Here is a 16,127-nt window from a genome sequence, read left to right as displayed (position 1 = left end):
CATTTTAATTATATTTATTCTGCCTATCCATGAACATGGGAGATCTTTCCATCTTCTAAGATCTTCTTTGATTTATTTTTTCAGTGTTTTATAATTTTCTTTGTAGAGATCTTCTACTTCCTTGGTTAAGTTTATTCCTAAGTATTTTAATTTTTTTGTGTGGGGGGGAGATCCTGAGTGGAAGTGTTTTCTGAATTTCATTTTCAATGGATTTATGGTTGGTGTACAGAAAAGCCTCTGATTTTTTCAGATTGATTTTGTATCCAGGCACTTTGCTGAGTTTGTTGATCAGTTATTTAAGCCTTTTGGTTGAATGCATTACAAAACTGTGGGATATGTACACAATGGAATCTTACTCAGCCATAAAAAAAACACAATTACATCATTTTCAGGGATTTGTTAATCAGTTCTTTAAGCCTTTTGGTTGAATGCATTACAAAACTGTGGGATATGTACACAATGGAATCTTACTTAGCCATAAAAAAAACACAATTACATCATTTTCAGGGAAATGGTGGAACTGGAGGACATTATACTAAGTGAGATTAGTCAGTCACAAAAAATAAGAAATTGACTGCTTTCCCTAATATGTGAAAGCTAAGGAGAAATGGGTCATAGGAGAAACTCCAGATAAAAACGGAAATCCTATAGAGGAACAAACAAGACAACCTAAATGAGGGGATGGAAGGGGGGAAGAAGGAAATTCTCTAAAGCACACAATGTACATAAACACATCGAAGTCAACCACTAAGCCAAGCATGAGAAGAAGGAATGGGGGTGTGAATTGAGTATGGGCTAAATGGGTAATGTGTACATGTATGTCCACACAAATTTTTTACCCCATTATGATGTACAAAAGGCTATAAGTATCAGTAATGAGGTCACTGAGTGAAGATTTGTGTAGTTGGACTGGCTAGACTTAAATATCTGAACTATATTTCAGATATTGGTGCACAATTATGGCAAAATATAATTAGCTCATGGGGATGCTGCCATCCAGCACTGAAAATTGCTTTAGTTTTTTTTATTGCTGCTTAACAAACATTAAAGCATTATCAGCATAACATACACCCATTACCTCACTGTGCCTGTTTGTCAGTTTCTCCTGCGCTCTATCAGAGTCCTCTCCTCAAGATCTCAGGAGGAAATTAAGGAGTCATCCAGGTTGTAGTTTTCCTTAGGTCTGACTGAAAAAGAACTTGCTCCCATGCTCACTCAGGTTGTTTGAAGATTTATTTCCTGCTACAGAATCAAAAGTTGTTGACTTGCGTCTGTTCTTGGTGTCTACACACAATCTCAGTGTCCATAAATAATCTAAAGTTTTTAGATACTCCCTTAGACTTTTATGCCACATGAGCTTTCCCAATATATCTACTTATTTTACTAAGTCACCATGAAGACTCTCTAGAGGAAGCTTGCTAAAAAACTCAAAGTCTCATATTATGTAGCATAACCATGAGAAAGAAATCCTTTCACCTTTTTTTTTAGACCATTTATAAATCAAAGTCACAAATTGCCCAGTCTCTAGAAATAGGATCACTCAAGGGCATGAGCACCAGGCAAAGGGAATCATAACAGGTAACTGAGAGTTTTTCTATCATCAAGAATGATATGTAAGCTAGACATGGTGGCACACACTTATAATCTCAGCGCTTGGGAGGCTGAGACAGGAGGACCACACAGGTTCAAATCCAGCCTTAGCTACTTAGTGAGGCTCTCAACAACTTAGTGAGACCCTGTTTCCAAATAAAAAAGTGTAAAAATAGGTCTGGGAGTTATAGCCCAGGGGTAAAAAAAGCCCTTGGGTTCCACCCCCAGTACCACACACACACACACACACACACACACACACACACACACACACATAATGATATGTAAAAAATGATATGTAAAATTATAAATTCACATTCTAAAAGCCAAGGAGAACATTAATAAAAATCTATATAAGAAGGATCTAGTTTGTTCTATGGAGAACAAATGGTAGACAAGCCAAGGAGATAAATTTAGGTAGATAAAAATGCCACCATGAAAAATGATCAGACAAGACAAGATAGAAGCCAAGAACATGCTAAGAAAGCAATTCTGGTGAGTATTAATGAAATTTAAATATAATTGTGTATCTTGAAACTACAGGTATTTTTAAATAGCTAAGTATCAGATATGGAGTATAAAATGAAACTAGGGATAAGTATCAAATGTAGAAGTCTCTGTTACAGATCTGAAAAGTTTGAAATTCACTTGAAAATTTGTTGACCATGCAGCCAAACAGAACAATACATATTTGTAATCCAAGTATTTGGAAGGCTGAGATAGGTGGGTCACAGTTTGTAGGGCAGGCATGTTAATTTGCAAGACTCTTTTTCAAAACAAAAATAAATAGGGATAGGGTATGGTTCAGAGGCAGAGAACCCCTGGGTTTAATAATTATCTTCTTGCCCCAGAAAAAGAGCCATTAAAAACTCAATCTCAAGTAGAATCTAAATTTATGGTTCTATGAGAATCTAAGATTGAAATTATTTACAAAGGAAGAGGCATTTTGAAAGTTATTTTGGTTTATTCTCATGTATTTCTTGCTCTGCTACTATTGGAAAATATCATATTGCCACTTGTAGAAAAGATATGCTGTGCTTAGTTTTGTGTACTTAATAGTTACTCTGACAGTAATGTGAAAGATAAATAATATGACATAGTAGGGCCAGAATGGGTACAGTAGCAATGGCAAAACATAGCAAAGGATGGACTGTTATCTATTAAGTGAGTAGGATGCAGTGAAGGCTTTGCAGGAAGCAGGAGGGAATGAGGGATCCATCAGAATAGGTCTAATTCTTCTCTTGGTAATTCTGACTGAGGAAAGAGTGGAGCAAGAGGACTGACGGTGAATATCCCTACTTCATGTTTGAACATTTTGGTTGCCAGGGCCTGTAGGAAATCAAATTCGAAGGATGATGTCCAATGACTGGCTTGTGGATAAGCCCTTTCTTTGTGAATGTGTTTGGATGCTGAGATGTGATGTCACTCTGATGATTATGTTTCTTTACATAGACAAAGATTATTTGGACAGTCTGATCAAACTATGCATCTTTTTTTTTTCTGGTAGTGGGGGTGGAATCCAGGGTCTTTTCTACCTCTGGGCTATACTTCCAGACCTATTTTATATTTTATTAGTTTGAAACAGGGTCTTACCAAGTTGCTCAGAGCCTCACTTAGTAGCTGAGGCTGGCTTCAAACCTATGTTATCCTCCTGTCTCAGCCTCCCAAGCACTGAAATGATAAGCATGTGCCACTACACCTGGCAAATTATGCACCTTTTATAAGGGGAAAATTTATTTCAGATAAATGTAGACAGGGAAGTCTACATTTATTTTGACCACCAGTTCATGAGAATACAGCAAGGAACCCGAGAGAGTGAGCCACAAGTATTGTCCTATGAAATTGTAGGATAATAAATGAGTACTATTTCAAAGCACTAAATATTTGATGTTTTGTTCTGCATTAATAAAAACTTTTCATAACTTTCATGTTTTGCATTAATTTAAACTTTTATAATAAAAACCCTTTACTAAGTGCCTCTGTGACTTCTGCATGTAGGCAAAGAGCTGACAAGCATTTAATATTTTGTCTTATTTGAAGACATTGTAGGTGAAGACAAAGATTATGAGTAGGTATAGATCAAAGAGTTTGAGCCCCCTTGAATCACTGGAACTTAATACTTTTTACCTATAAAAGTATAAGTTCAATATTGTTCACATTAATAAAAACACTAGAATGCATTATATTGCCCAAATTTTTTCTGTTATAAAGAGTTAGGTATTAATTTCCAATGTTTCATATTCTAAATCTTATATTTTTGCCACAAGTCAAATATCAATGTAAATTTGCAATCAAATACATACTGTCAATGGAAAAGTAACATTTTCTTCTTTGATTATGAGTCAATTTAGTTATTCAAATCTCTAGTTTTCTAAAGATTTTAAAAAGCTGTCTATGTAGAAAATACCAAAAAGTGTGATCATGGTAAAATGGGAAGGGACAAAAAGAGTATAGCAAATCACAAATTGTTTTTAATAAAAATTGAATGGATGCAATATTTTAAAAATAATTTTCAGACATCACTATAGTTTAATATATATATATATATATATATATATATATATATATATATAATCTTCTCAAGGCAAAAAACATTTCACATACTCAATAAATTGGAATTGTCAAAAGTTCATTGAATTAAAAAAAATGAGAGAAAATTCTGTGTTGTCAAATCAGAATCAACCCATGAACCTCCATCAGGAAAAAATACTGTCAAATACACAGTTGAAATGAATAAATGGGAGGATGTGGCCTTTTTAAAGGTCAAAAAATAACAAGCAGTTCTCGACTAATTGATATTGGTGTGTTCATTGTAAATGGTATGGTGCAGAGGAACAAATTAATGAAGAGCAGCCTGGGAGAAACTTCCTACCCAGATGTGTCAAAAGCAAAGGCAACAGCAGAGCAAGAGCACTGAGAGGTATCTACAGAGCAAACAAGAAAAGTAAAGCATTGACTGTTTGCTTAGTATTTCAGTGGCTGCATATCACATGTTTCGTTAATGTAAAGTACATCAGCTGGGCTGAATAGGACTGGGGTCAGGCCATAGTACTCAAACTTGTTTAAGCTTGGAGGAGTAAGAAAGTGTCAATAACTCATGAGAGTATAAAAAACGAATGGCTGGACCAGGGTAGGATCCTAGCCAGCTCTAAGGTTTTATGAAATTTGTCAGATCTATAAAATTTTCATGCTGTAATTTTTTCTATAATACCCGATACTCAGTTTTGTGATGTGGTGAAGTGAATGCTAAAGTGGCTGATTTGATGAAGGGATAATTATTCAGTAAACAGTATCTTATTTTATATTTTTAGAACAATACAAGGGTAAGAGAAGGAAGTCCTGTGCCTCACCAGTGGTGGTCACTTAATATACCTCTATAGCCAGGAGCTGGGTGATGGCACTTTAGGGTTTATATGAGTTCAAACTGTATGCTTTCCCAATTAACACTTCTTAGAAGATTCAAGAAATTAAATAGGATTTTTACAATAAGGAAATGAGATGGATGGATATGATCAAGCTCAAGAGAAAGGGCAAGATAAGGTAAAGTCTTGGTTTTAAAACAGAGTTGCACTGCTGCTATTTAGAAATTTAGGTCTTTAAAATCACTCTCATTCCATTAATGGAACATGTAACCATTTTTTGCTGACAGTATCCTAAGCACTTGAACTTAACACAAATATATCCAGTCATTCAAATGTCAGCTTAAGGAAACATGAATAATGCATATAGCAATTTTCTGTCTATTTAGAGAGGCTGGATGAAGAGTATTTTTAAAAAGTAAGAGAAATTTTCATCATGTGATTTTCAGTTGTTTCTTCCTAGGGAAATTATGAGAAAATTATTGCTCTATAATATAATAAAAAGAAATAAAATTTAACTTGTGGTATTAATGAATAGTAATAAAGAGAATTTTTATTCTGATTACTAAAATGTAAAGCACAACATATTTTCAATATAACATTTTAACATATTCTGTAATTAATATTTTTCTAGCCTTTTTTTCAGGATTAGCTAATAAATAAACAGACAAACCATGCTAGAGTTTCTAAAAATGACTAACAACCTCTTCCAATTACAAACAAATGTGTCAAATCATAGAGATTCTCTACTTATTTGATTGGAATAATCTATTAGAAATCTAAATTTAAGCCAGGCATGGTGGTGCAAGCTTGGAATCTCAGTACCTGGGAAGCTGAGACAGAAAGATCCAGGTTTGGAGCTAATCTCAGCTATTTAGTGAGGCCCTCCACAACTTTATGAAACCCTGTTTCAAATGAGGAGTAAAAAATAGAGCTGGGGATGTAGCTAGGAGAATGACCCTGGGTTCAGTCCCTATAACCACAGTAATCATCATCATCATCATCATCATCATCATCATCATCATCACCATCATCACCATCATCATCACCATCATCATCATCACCATCATCTCATCACCATCATATCATCATCTCATCACCATCACCATCATCATCATCATCATCTCATCATCATCATCTCATCATCATCATCACCATCATCATCATCACCATCACCATCATTATCATCATCATCATCACTAATCATCTGAAGTTAATTAGAAGAATAAAAATGCAATGCATGTGTTAAAAAGTATTATTGATTTTGAGATATTCTTTTCTTTGCAATTATTATTAAAGCTGAATTAAAATGGTTCCAAAAATTTGGAATGCACCATAATTAATAAGAGCAACAAGTACAACTAACATATTGATAGCTTAGTTTGGGAAAGAATATTTATTTTAAATTGACACATACTTTGTATAATAACCTTACAAAGAGGTTGTAATGCTTACAAAGAGGTTGTAACTCTCACAACTTGAAATAAGATCCCAGACATGTGTATTTATATAGGGCTCCCAGACAGTACTGATACAAATGAAAACATAAGAGGTGACCTATAATGTTTTTGTGTTAAAATTAAAAATGCATAATTGATGTCTACTTTAAGTCCTCTATATGAATTTTGCTATATTCATAAAAAAATTTCAATTATTATTTGTGACACGTCTATTTGGTCAACTATGTTCTAGAAATTTTCCAATTCATTGAATACTTTAAGCTTCCATATTTTTTACCAGGGTCTCAGAAGAAAGTAAAATTCTCTAATCAGAAAACCCCAGGACTCTTCTGGTTTCCAGTACAATTTTGTCCTTGTGATTTGAACAAAGTTTTATATACTACATATATTTCTATCTGATATATAATACACTATACACCTTTTGTTTCAAATTAATATATGAAATTTAAATTTTTACTCTGAAATTAAATCAAGTCAGCATATTAGTAAAGCATTTAATGCCCACCTACACAAAGTATATTAGTCAATTAAAATGTAATCAATGAAGCAAAAGTAGCTAAATGCAAAATATTAAAACAAAAATTATTTCTTCCCACCTTTTATGTCTTAAAGGTATAGCTCTTATCTATTAGCCTAAAGTCTAACGAGTTTAGTGTCTTGAATTCTACGATATCCATTATTTAAACTTGTTAAATATAAAATATTTAAACTTGTCTTCTGCCTTATATTTATACTAAAACCTTGATTTAGTAATTAAAATGCTAAAAATATGATATTTTTAAAGTTCTAAATGCAATTTATCTTCTTTTTCCTTCTCTACCTCACTCTATTTTTCTTTTATTTCTTTTCACCTCTGAGCTATACCCTTGCTATATTTTTTATTCTTTATCTTGAAACAGAATCTCATTATTTTCCAGGGGTCTCACTAAATGGCTGAGGCTGCTGGTAAACCACAGTCCTCTGGTCTGAGCTTCTTAAATGCTGGGATTACAAGTGTAGGCCACCATGCTCGGCTACCTCACTCTACTTTTGACAAAGTAAAACTTCAAGGTGGATGTGAAGATTTCAGTAGCTTCTTCAGCACTTCAAAACAAATACACATTGCAAAAAATGTTTAAAATAATAATGACTTTTATATCTAGTTACATAAGTATGCCATATATGACACTGGTAGAAAATAAAGATATGTACCCATTTTAATTTTAATTTTGAAAGCAATCAAAATAAAAGCAATGTATTTTAATCTGACTCTTGATTCTCATTTGGAATATTCAATAAAACTTGTACTTAATCTTGTATTTCATTTTCAACATTAATTATTAACATTTACAGTTGGATAATATTTTTTCAAATACTATATAATTCAATGTAGAATACTAAGTGGTGTATGTGCCAAACAGAATTTTATAACTGAAACTTTAAAATAAATATCTTGTTGAAATTTTTTTTATTATGGATGAATGGATTACAAAACTTTGGAATATGTACATAATGGAATTTTACTCAGCCATAAAGAAAAACACAATTACATCATTTACAAGGAAATAGATGGAACTAGAGGACATTATGCTAAGTGAGATTAGTCAGTCACAAAAATTAGGAATTGGATGCTCTCTCTAATGTGTAGAAGCCAAAGAGAAAATGGGTCATAGAAGAAACTCTAGATGAAAAAGGAGATTCTATAGATGAGCAAATAAGGTTACCTAACTGAGAGGATGGGAGAGGGGAAAGAGACAAATTCTCTAATGTACATGCTGAACTTTAACAAACATCAATGCCAATTACTAAGCCAAAAATGAAAAGAAGAGAGGGCAAGGGAATGGGATGGGAACTGGGTAAGGGCTAATTGGGTAATGTACACATGTATTACTTTAGTTGGTGCTTTGTAATGGTTTTTGATAGTATAACCCAAACTTTAAATTTCAAAGAAAATATGTAAATGAGCTAACTTCAGTTAAGTATGGTCCTGACTTCATACCTTAAACAATAAAGTATACCCAAGATGTCTCCACCATCTTGCATCTCATTAAGACATGGTGGTGCACGCTTGTAATCCCAGCATTCAGGAGGCTGAGACTGGAGGATCACGGTTCATGGACAGCCTCAGCTACTTAGTGAGGCCCTCTGAAACTTAGTGAGACCCTGTTTCAAAATAATGAATAAAAAATAGGAAAGAAGGTGTAGCTTGGAGGTTGAATGCCCCTGGGCTCCATCACCAGACCCTCAAAAAATAAATAAATAAAAGATGTATAAATAAAATGCACCAATAAAAAATTAAAAATAACTGGATTTTATCCAGTTTCAAATCTACTTAATGTAGGTAGATATATTTGATGCTCTTTATCCATCATAAAAAGTACCATAAGAATAAAGCATAATATCATAGATCCTAAGAAAAACATCAAGAATATCATGATAAGAACATACAATTTAGAGTTGAAAGCACTTGAGATAATTACCAAACTTGCAAGCTGAGTGGTAATTTACATTCTAACACCTAGGTCTTGTGTCACACCCTTGCTGAATCTATCCTACACTATGTTACTGAGTTTTCTTTTACTTCTTTTCTTTTATCAAAGATTGAGAATGGTCATAAAATATACCTAATGTATTGCATAAAAAACCACAGCTGCATTTTTGCATTTTTATACTTTTATTGGTGCATTGTAATTTTATATCAAAGGGAAATTCAAAGTGATTCAGACATGCACACATCCGATTGTTTCCCTCGGCATTCCACCCATTCTTTTTTTCTCCCTGCACATATTAGTGAAATTGGTAGTGATACCTTTATATATGGACATGATATTTGATTGACTTTCTTTCTCAAATCTCTTTCCCTACTTTCTTCCCCAAAGTTCTGTCCACTCTTCTACTGTTCTTTCTCCTTATTTATCTGAATTTCAAGTTTCCTATTTCTATCTTCCACATATGAGAGAAAAAAATATGACCTTTGACTTTATGAGCCTGGCTGATATTACTGAGCATAATATTTTCTAATTTCATCTATTTTCCTGCAAATAACTTAAAATTTTGTTCTTTGATTAGGCTGTGTATGTATCACATTTTTCTTATCTATCAACTTATTTTTTAATTTTTTTAAATAAATTTTTATTGGTGCATTGTAGTCATAAATCTAAGTGGGATAAAAAACTTGTGGAGATGTACATGCACACATCACCCAATCAGCCTTTACTGAATTCCTAACCCCTTCTTCCCCCTCCCTTTTACCCATACTTGGCTTCCTGATTAACTTTGATATGTTTAAGTACATCATGTGGTTTAAAGAGTTTCCCTTCCATCCCCTCAGATAGGTCACCTTAATTGCTTCCCTATAAGATCCCTTCTTCATCTAGAGTTCCTCCTGTTACCCATTTCTCCCTAATTTTCACACATTAGGAAAAGCATCTTATTTCTTATTTTTTGTGATATTTCACTATAAATGGCATAATTTTGTTCTCTCTTATGGCTAGGCAAAATTTTATTGTGTATACATCCCATAGTTTTGAAATCTACTCATCTGTTGAAGTACATCTTGGCTGGTTCCACAGTTTGGCAAGGGTGAACTATGCATCTATGAACATGGTTGCTCATGCATTAGTTTGGTATTTGGGTTTTCATTCTTTTTGGTAGATACCCAGAGGTGGTGTTGCTGGATCATATATTAAGTTAGTTTACCTTCTTTTGATCATCTTCCATACTGGTTTGTAAAGTGGTTGCACCAACTTGCAATCCCACCAACAATGTGTTAGAGCTTATATTTCTCCACATCCAATCAATTACAGTTTCTTTCTTCCTTGGAAGTCCTTCTTTTAATTTCCACACTATCCCCACTTACTGAAATCCTAAAAGCCAGAAGGTGAGTAAATTTGACAAGAGGATGCACTCATCAACTTCTTGATTGATGCCTGTCCTTGTTCCATAGTTTGGCTATTGTGAATTATACTGCTATACATATACTTATGCATTTATTAATATAGTATTCTGACCTTTGATTCTTTTGGAATTTGGAAAACTACAAAAGAATGTTAGCGCTGGGTCATATGGTGGTTTTATTTCTAATCTTCTATACTGATCTCCATAGCAACTCTACTAATTTGCAGTCCCCAAAAAAGAATATAACAGTTTCTAAATTTCCATATCCTCATCAGCATTTATTATTCTTTCTATTTTTTTTTTTTTTGTGTGTGTGTGTCACTGGGGATGGAAGCCAGGGACATTCTACCTCTGAGCTAAACCCAAGTCCTATTTTTTATTATTTATTTATTAAAACAGGGTCTGACTGAGTTGCAAAGGTCCTAAGTAGTAGTTGAGGCTGTTCACAAACAATGATTCACCCATCTCAGCCTCGCAAATCCTGAGATTACAAGCATATGCCACCATGTCTGTCTTGTTTGTATTCTTGATGATTGTAAATCTAACTGAAGTTATATTTTATTTGCATTTCTCTGACTGCTAATAGTAAATATTTTTATATATTTGTTGGCCATTTTTTTAGAAGTGTCTGTTTATTTCAGTGATAAATTTTTTTAGAAGTCTGTGTGTGTGTGTGTGTGTGTGTGTGTGTGTGTGTGTGTGTGTTTTACCGGGGATTGCACCTAGAAATATTTTACCTATGAGCTACACTCTCAGCCCTATTTTATTTTTGTTTTGAAAAAGGGTCTCCCTAGGTTGATGAGAGCCTCATTACTTACTGAGGCTGTCTTTAAAACTATGATCCTCCATTCTTCACCTCCCAAGTACTAGGATTACAGGTGTATACCACCGCACTTGGCTAAGTTATTTGTTTTTAGTGTTAAGTTTTGTGGAAGATGATCTTTGACAACTATTCCTGGGATACAGTTACCTTTTAAAGTAAGTTATCATTCTTTAGTTGGTGATATGTAATGATTTGTGATGGTATAACCCAAACTTCAAATTTCAGAGGAAATATGTAAATGAGATTACTTTAGTTACATATGTTCCTGCATTCATACCTTAGGTAATAAACTATATCCAATGGATATGGGATAAATAATTAATGTGTTTACTTGCACTATGTTTAAAATGATGATTTACATGTTTCAGTTTATTCAATTACTACAACAAACCTGTGACATTGGTGCAGGTTTTTTCTTCCTATAAAGATAATTGGGATAGTAACTAAAGTTGCTAAATATTCATTGCTCCTTCATGAATACAACATTTCTATTAAGGATATATTCTTGTGAAGGGATTCTGAATTTAAAAGATTAATCCATAGTAAGGCCATGTAATAAGATTAAATAATTATAATAATTAAAAGACAAAATTATAACATAAGATACTTATTTTGAAAGCTAATTCGGTTATCTTTGTGAGAGACTTTATTAATTAGGTAGATGATTGTCATTATTTCAGTCCTAAGTATCCAGACATTTGGAATTTGAGTAGATTTACCTTTAGTTTAACTTCTGCTCTAAATGAGTACTTGACACGATTTGATATAACGGCATGACTTAGAAATTATTCCCTGGCCCAAGTCACACAGCCAATTATTAGATAATAGTTGAAATATTTTTGAATTTATTTTTTTGAGTTGCTTAATTGTTTTTATCTTTTAGTAAATAAGTATATAGGAAAACAATTTTTGAAGAGCTATGTGTAAAAAATAACCTGTTTCTATACAGAGATAAAATGTTTAATGTAAGCACTAGCAGTCCAGGCCGACAGTTCAAAGAAGGAATCCATATTTCACATGAGAAATGTGCTAATTTCAAAGCTTCTTCTGAGGATCTGGCAGTAGAATCAACACTGTCTCTGGGGAAGGGAACTGGGTAAAATGAGTGACCAGGCTGCATTCCTTATCATTCATAACAAAGACTCTGTGATTGTCATTTTCACATGTGAAATTTTGATGGGCATTATTAGTAGCTGGTACTTATAATTTTTTTTTTTTTTTTTTTTACTGAAGACTGAAACCTAAGCATTCTACTTCTAAGCTAAACCTCAGGCTCATTTACTTTATTTTATTTTATTTTTTGAAAGTGTCTCACTAAGTTGCTGAGGCTAGTCTCAAACCCTCAGTCCTCCTGTTTTTGCTTTCCAAGTACTGGGATTACAGGAGTGCAGCACCACTTCCAGACTAAATCAGACCCCAAAGGCAGAAAAAATTAAAAGGAGCATCAATACATGAGATTGCATGAAGCTGAGGAGCCTCTGTACAGAAAAAAAAATCTATCAAGAACCTCAACAGAGAGTCTACAGAATGGGAGAAAATTTTTGCTAACTATTCCTCAGATAGAAGACTAATATCTATAATACACAAACAACTCAAGAAACGAAACTCACTGCTAAGAAAAAATAACTCAATCAAAAAAATGAGCAAGTGAACCAAAGAAGTTCCAATGGTCAATAAATTTATGAAGAAATCTTCAACATCATTAGCAATCAGAGAGGTGCAAATCCACACTACCCTGAGATTTCACCTAACTCCAATCAAAATGGCAATCATTAAAAACAAACAATTTTTTGGCAAGGGTATGGAGAAGTGGAAATTCTAATACATTGTAGTGGTATTGCAAATTATTGCCACCACTTCGAAAAACAATATGGAAGATCCTCAGAAGAATAGGAATAAACCTAACACATTATCCAATACCACTTATGGGTATCTAACCAAAAGAATGGTAACCAAACTAGATGATGAATCTCCAACTGAAACTTTGAATTTTCCTATTTTAGAGACTCCATGATGAACAGAATAAATTTCTCTGAACTGAATAAAGATGGGGGAATGAGCACCTTACTTGACACTATTACTCAAATGAAAAACTTTTAATACAATGAAATTGAATTCAAAGATTAGCCATCAGGGAGATGCAAATCAAAACTATGCTGAGATTTCATCTAACTCCATTCAAAGTGACAAGCACAAATAAGTCAGATAACAACAAACTTATTGAGAATGACCATGTAATTTTTAATCTAAATTCTACAAATGTGGTGTGTTACCTTTGTTAATTTGCATATGTTGAACCAATCTTGTATTCTTAGAATAAAACCAACCTGATAGGGTATGATCTTTTAATGTGATTTTGTTTTAGATTTATAAGTATTTTACTAAGGATTTTTGTGCCTATGTTTATCAATTTATTAGTCTAAAGGTTTTTTCTTTTCTTCATTGTATTGATTTTGTGTCTGTATTGGTTTTTGATAGAAGGCAATAATGGCTTTGTAGAATTAGTTTTAAAAAATTTCTTTCACTTCCCTTTTATGAAATAGTTTGAGGAACACTGGTGTTAGATGCTTTTGTAAAAGTCTGGTAAAATTCAGCAGTGAGTCTATCTAGTCCATGACTCTCTTTGATGGTTGACATTTTACTACTGCTTCAAACTCATTGCTTATTATTGTTCTGTTTATGTTTTTATATCTTTTCAATTGAATTTTGAAGTCATATGTGTTTAGAAATATGTCTACTTCTCAATTTTCTAATATATTGAAGTATGTTTTTTTAAATCCTGTAAACATCCTCTGGATTTCAGTGATGTCTATTTTATTTTCATCTTTTGTCATTGTTTTATATGCCTAATCTGACATCTATAAAATTATTTTATTAATTTCAGCAGAATATTTGACTTTTTCTTTTTGGTGGTACTGGGGTTCTTGGAAGCCCTTCTACCTCTGGGCTACACTCCCAGACCTATTTTTACATTTTTATTTGGAAACAGGGTCTCCTAAGCCAGTGCGCCCGGCTGGCTTCGAACCTGCGCGATCCTCCTGTCTCTGCCTCCCAAGCGCGGGGATTACAAGCGTGCGCCACCACGCACGGCAATATTTGACTTTTTTAAAACAATACTGTAGAATGGAACAATATACTGTTCATTATTGAAGAAAATTGCTATTTAGTATCAAGTCAGAATATGTTTTTTTTTTTTTTTTTTTTTTTTGGTGGTACTAGTGGTGGAACCCAAAGGCTTTCTACCTCCGGGCTATACTCCCAGACCTATTTTATATTTTATTTGGAAACAGGGTCTCACTAAGTTGCTGAGAGCCTCACTAAGTAGCCGAGGTGGCTTCGAACCTGCGCGATCCTCCTGTCTTAGCCTCACAAGCATGGGGATTACAAGCGTGCGCCACCACGCCCAGCCAGAATATATTTTTATGTTCATGTTTCATTTTGACTCACTTTTCAGACCTAAGATTAGTCTAATTGGAGACAAGAGCCATGAACACTCCATCTTAAAGCTTTCCTTCGCTGTTTGAAGAAGTTGCTCATTTACTGTGGGATCTGGAAACAGGTCCTTAACTTTCTCAAGATATAATTCTTGTTATAGTGAATTCTTGTTTTTCTTAACTCTTGTTATAATGCATAATAAATTAGATAACAACCTAGAGTCCTTTCATCTTGATATTTTATTAAGAAAAATTAACAGTATGGTAAAAAAAATAACTTCTAAATTTGTTACAATTATATTATTTTGTATTTCTGTTGTTTAAAATATTTTATGAATAATTATGTAACTAAATGTATGCTATCACTAATTTCCATCTATTAAATTATTTATAAAAATTCAGTTGAAATTCAACAATAGTAATTAATCTAAAATGGTCAATTAGTGTTTATAATTCTTGCCATTTTCTAACTCTTCTATAATTATGAGAGAGAAAAAATATGTAAAAAATAGAACATGTAAAAAAAATCTATAAAACATGATTATTCACAAAATAATGTCCCCATCTTAATCATTTAAAAGGTATAGATACAATTTTTTTTTGCCCAGTTTTAATTCACAAAGGATAACCCTCACAGAACTGAATAAGTTGTTCAGATGTATTTCTTCTTTTCCTTCCCCTCCTCTTCTCTTACTTACTCTTTTCTCTCTCTCTCTCTCCTCTCTCTCTCTCTCTCTCTCTCTCTCTCTCTCTCTCTCTCTCTCTCTCTCTCTCACACACACACACACACACACACACACACACACAGAGAGAGATCAACTTGAACATATAGTTTTCTAACAAATGTTAACTCTAAGCAACATAAAATACTAATAAGCCACTTTCATTTCTTTACTTTCTAGTTAAGATATTTAAAAAATATTAGAAGCATATAAGTGTTCTATTCACATGGGGAATCTAAGGCTCTATAGAAAACTAGCTAAAAGTACTGATTTTAGAGGCTGCTGTCAGAAGTCTAAATTTCTTGAGAAAGATATATTGTTGGACATCATCACAAAAAACATGTAATTTAAAGATTTTCCTATTTGTACTGCTAGGTTTTTAAAGTAAAGGGACACAGGGGGGAAAAAACAACTTTGAGTAATGCAATATCAGGTAAATAACAAAAATAAGTGACTCTGGCAAATTTTACAGGAAATCAAGGAAATGGAATTTTTCTCTGAGCTAGTAAGCTTTATGAACACTTTAAGACTTTCCTAAATTTAAAACTCGGATGAAGCACTCTCTTCGTTTTATGAACTAAAATTGTCTGATACAGATCTGTTGCCTCTGCTTCTGCTTTTTGAGAGACAAAGAAAGCTAATTCAGCAGAGGGAATTCAAACCAGAAAATTTCCCAGGGAACTATTTATGCTAATCTTTCTTCAGGTTCAGTTCATAATTCATATTGAGGAAAAATATTTAATTTTAAAACTACACTACACAAAAATATGTGAAACATCTAAAAATATCACTGCATTAAATAAAAAATTATTAAACTAAGTACCATCACTTATGTCACTATCTAATTTTATATGATATAAATA

The sequence above is a fragment of the Muscardinus avellanarius genome (assembly GCF_963383645.1).
Source record: "Muscardinus avellanarius genome assembly, chromosome: 5".
In the NCBI taxonomy this organism is placed as follows: Eukaryota; Metazoa; Chordata; class Mammalia; order Rodentia; family Gliridae; genus Muscardinus; species Muscardinus avellanarius.
This window is presented reverse-complemented; position numbering follows the sequence as displayed.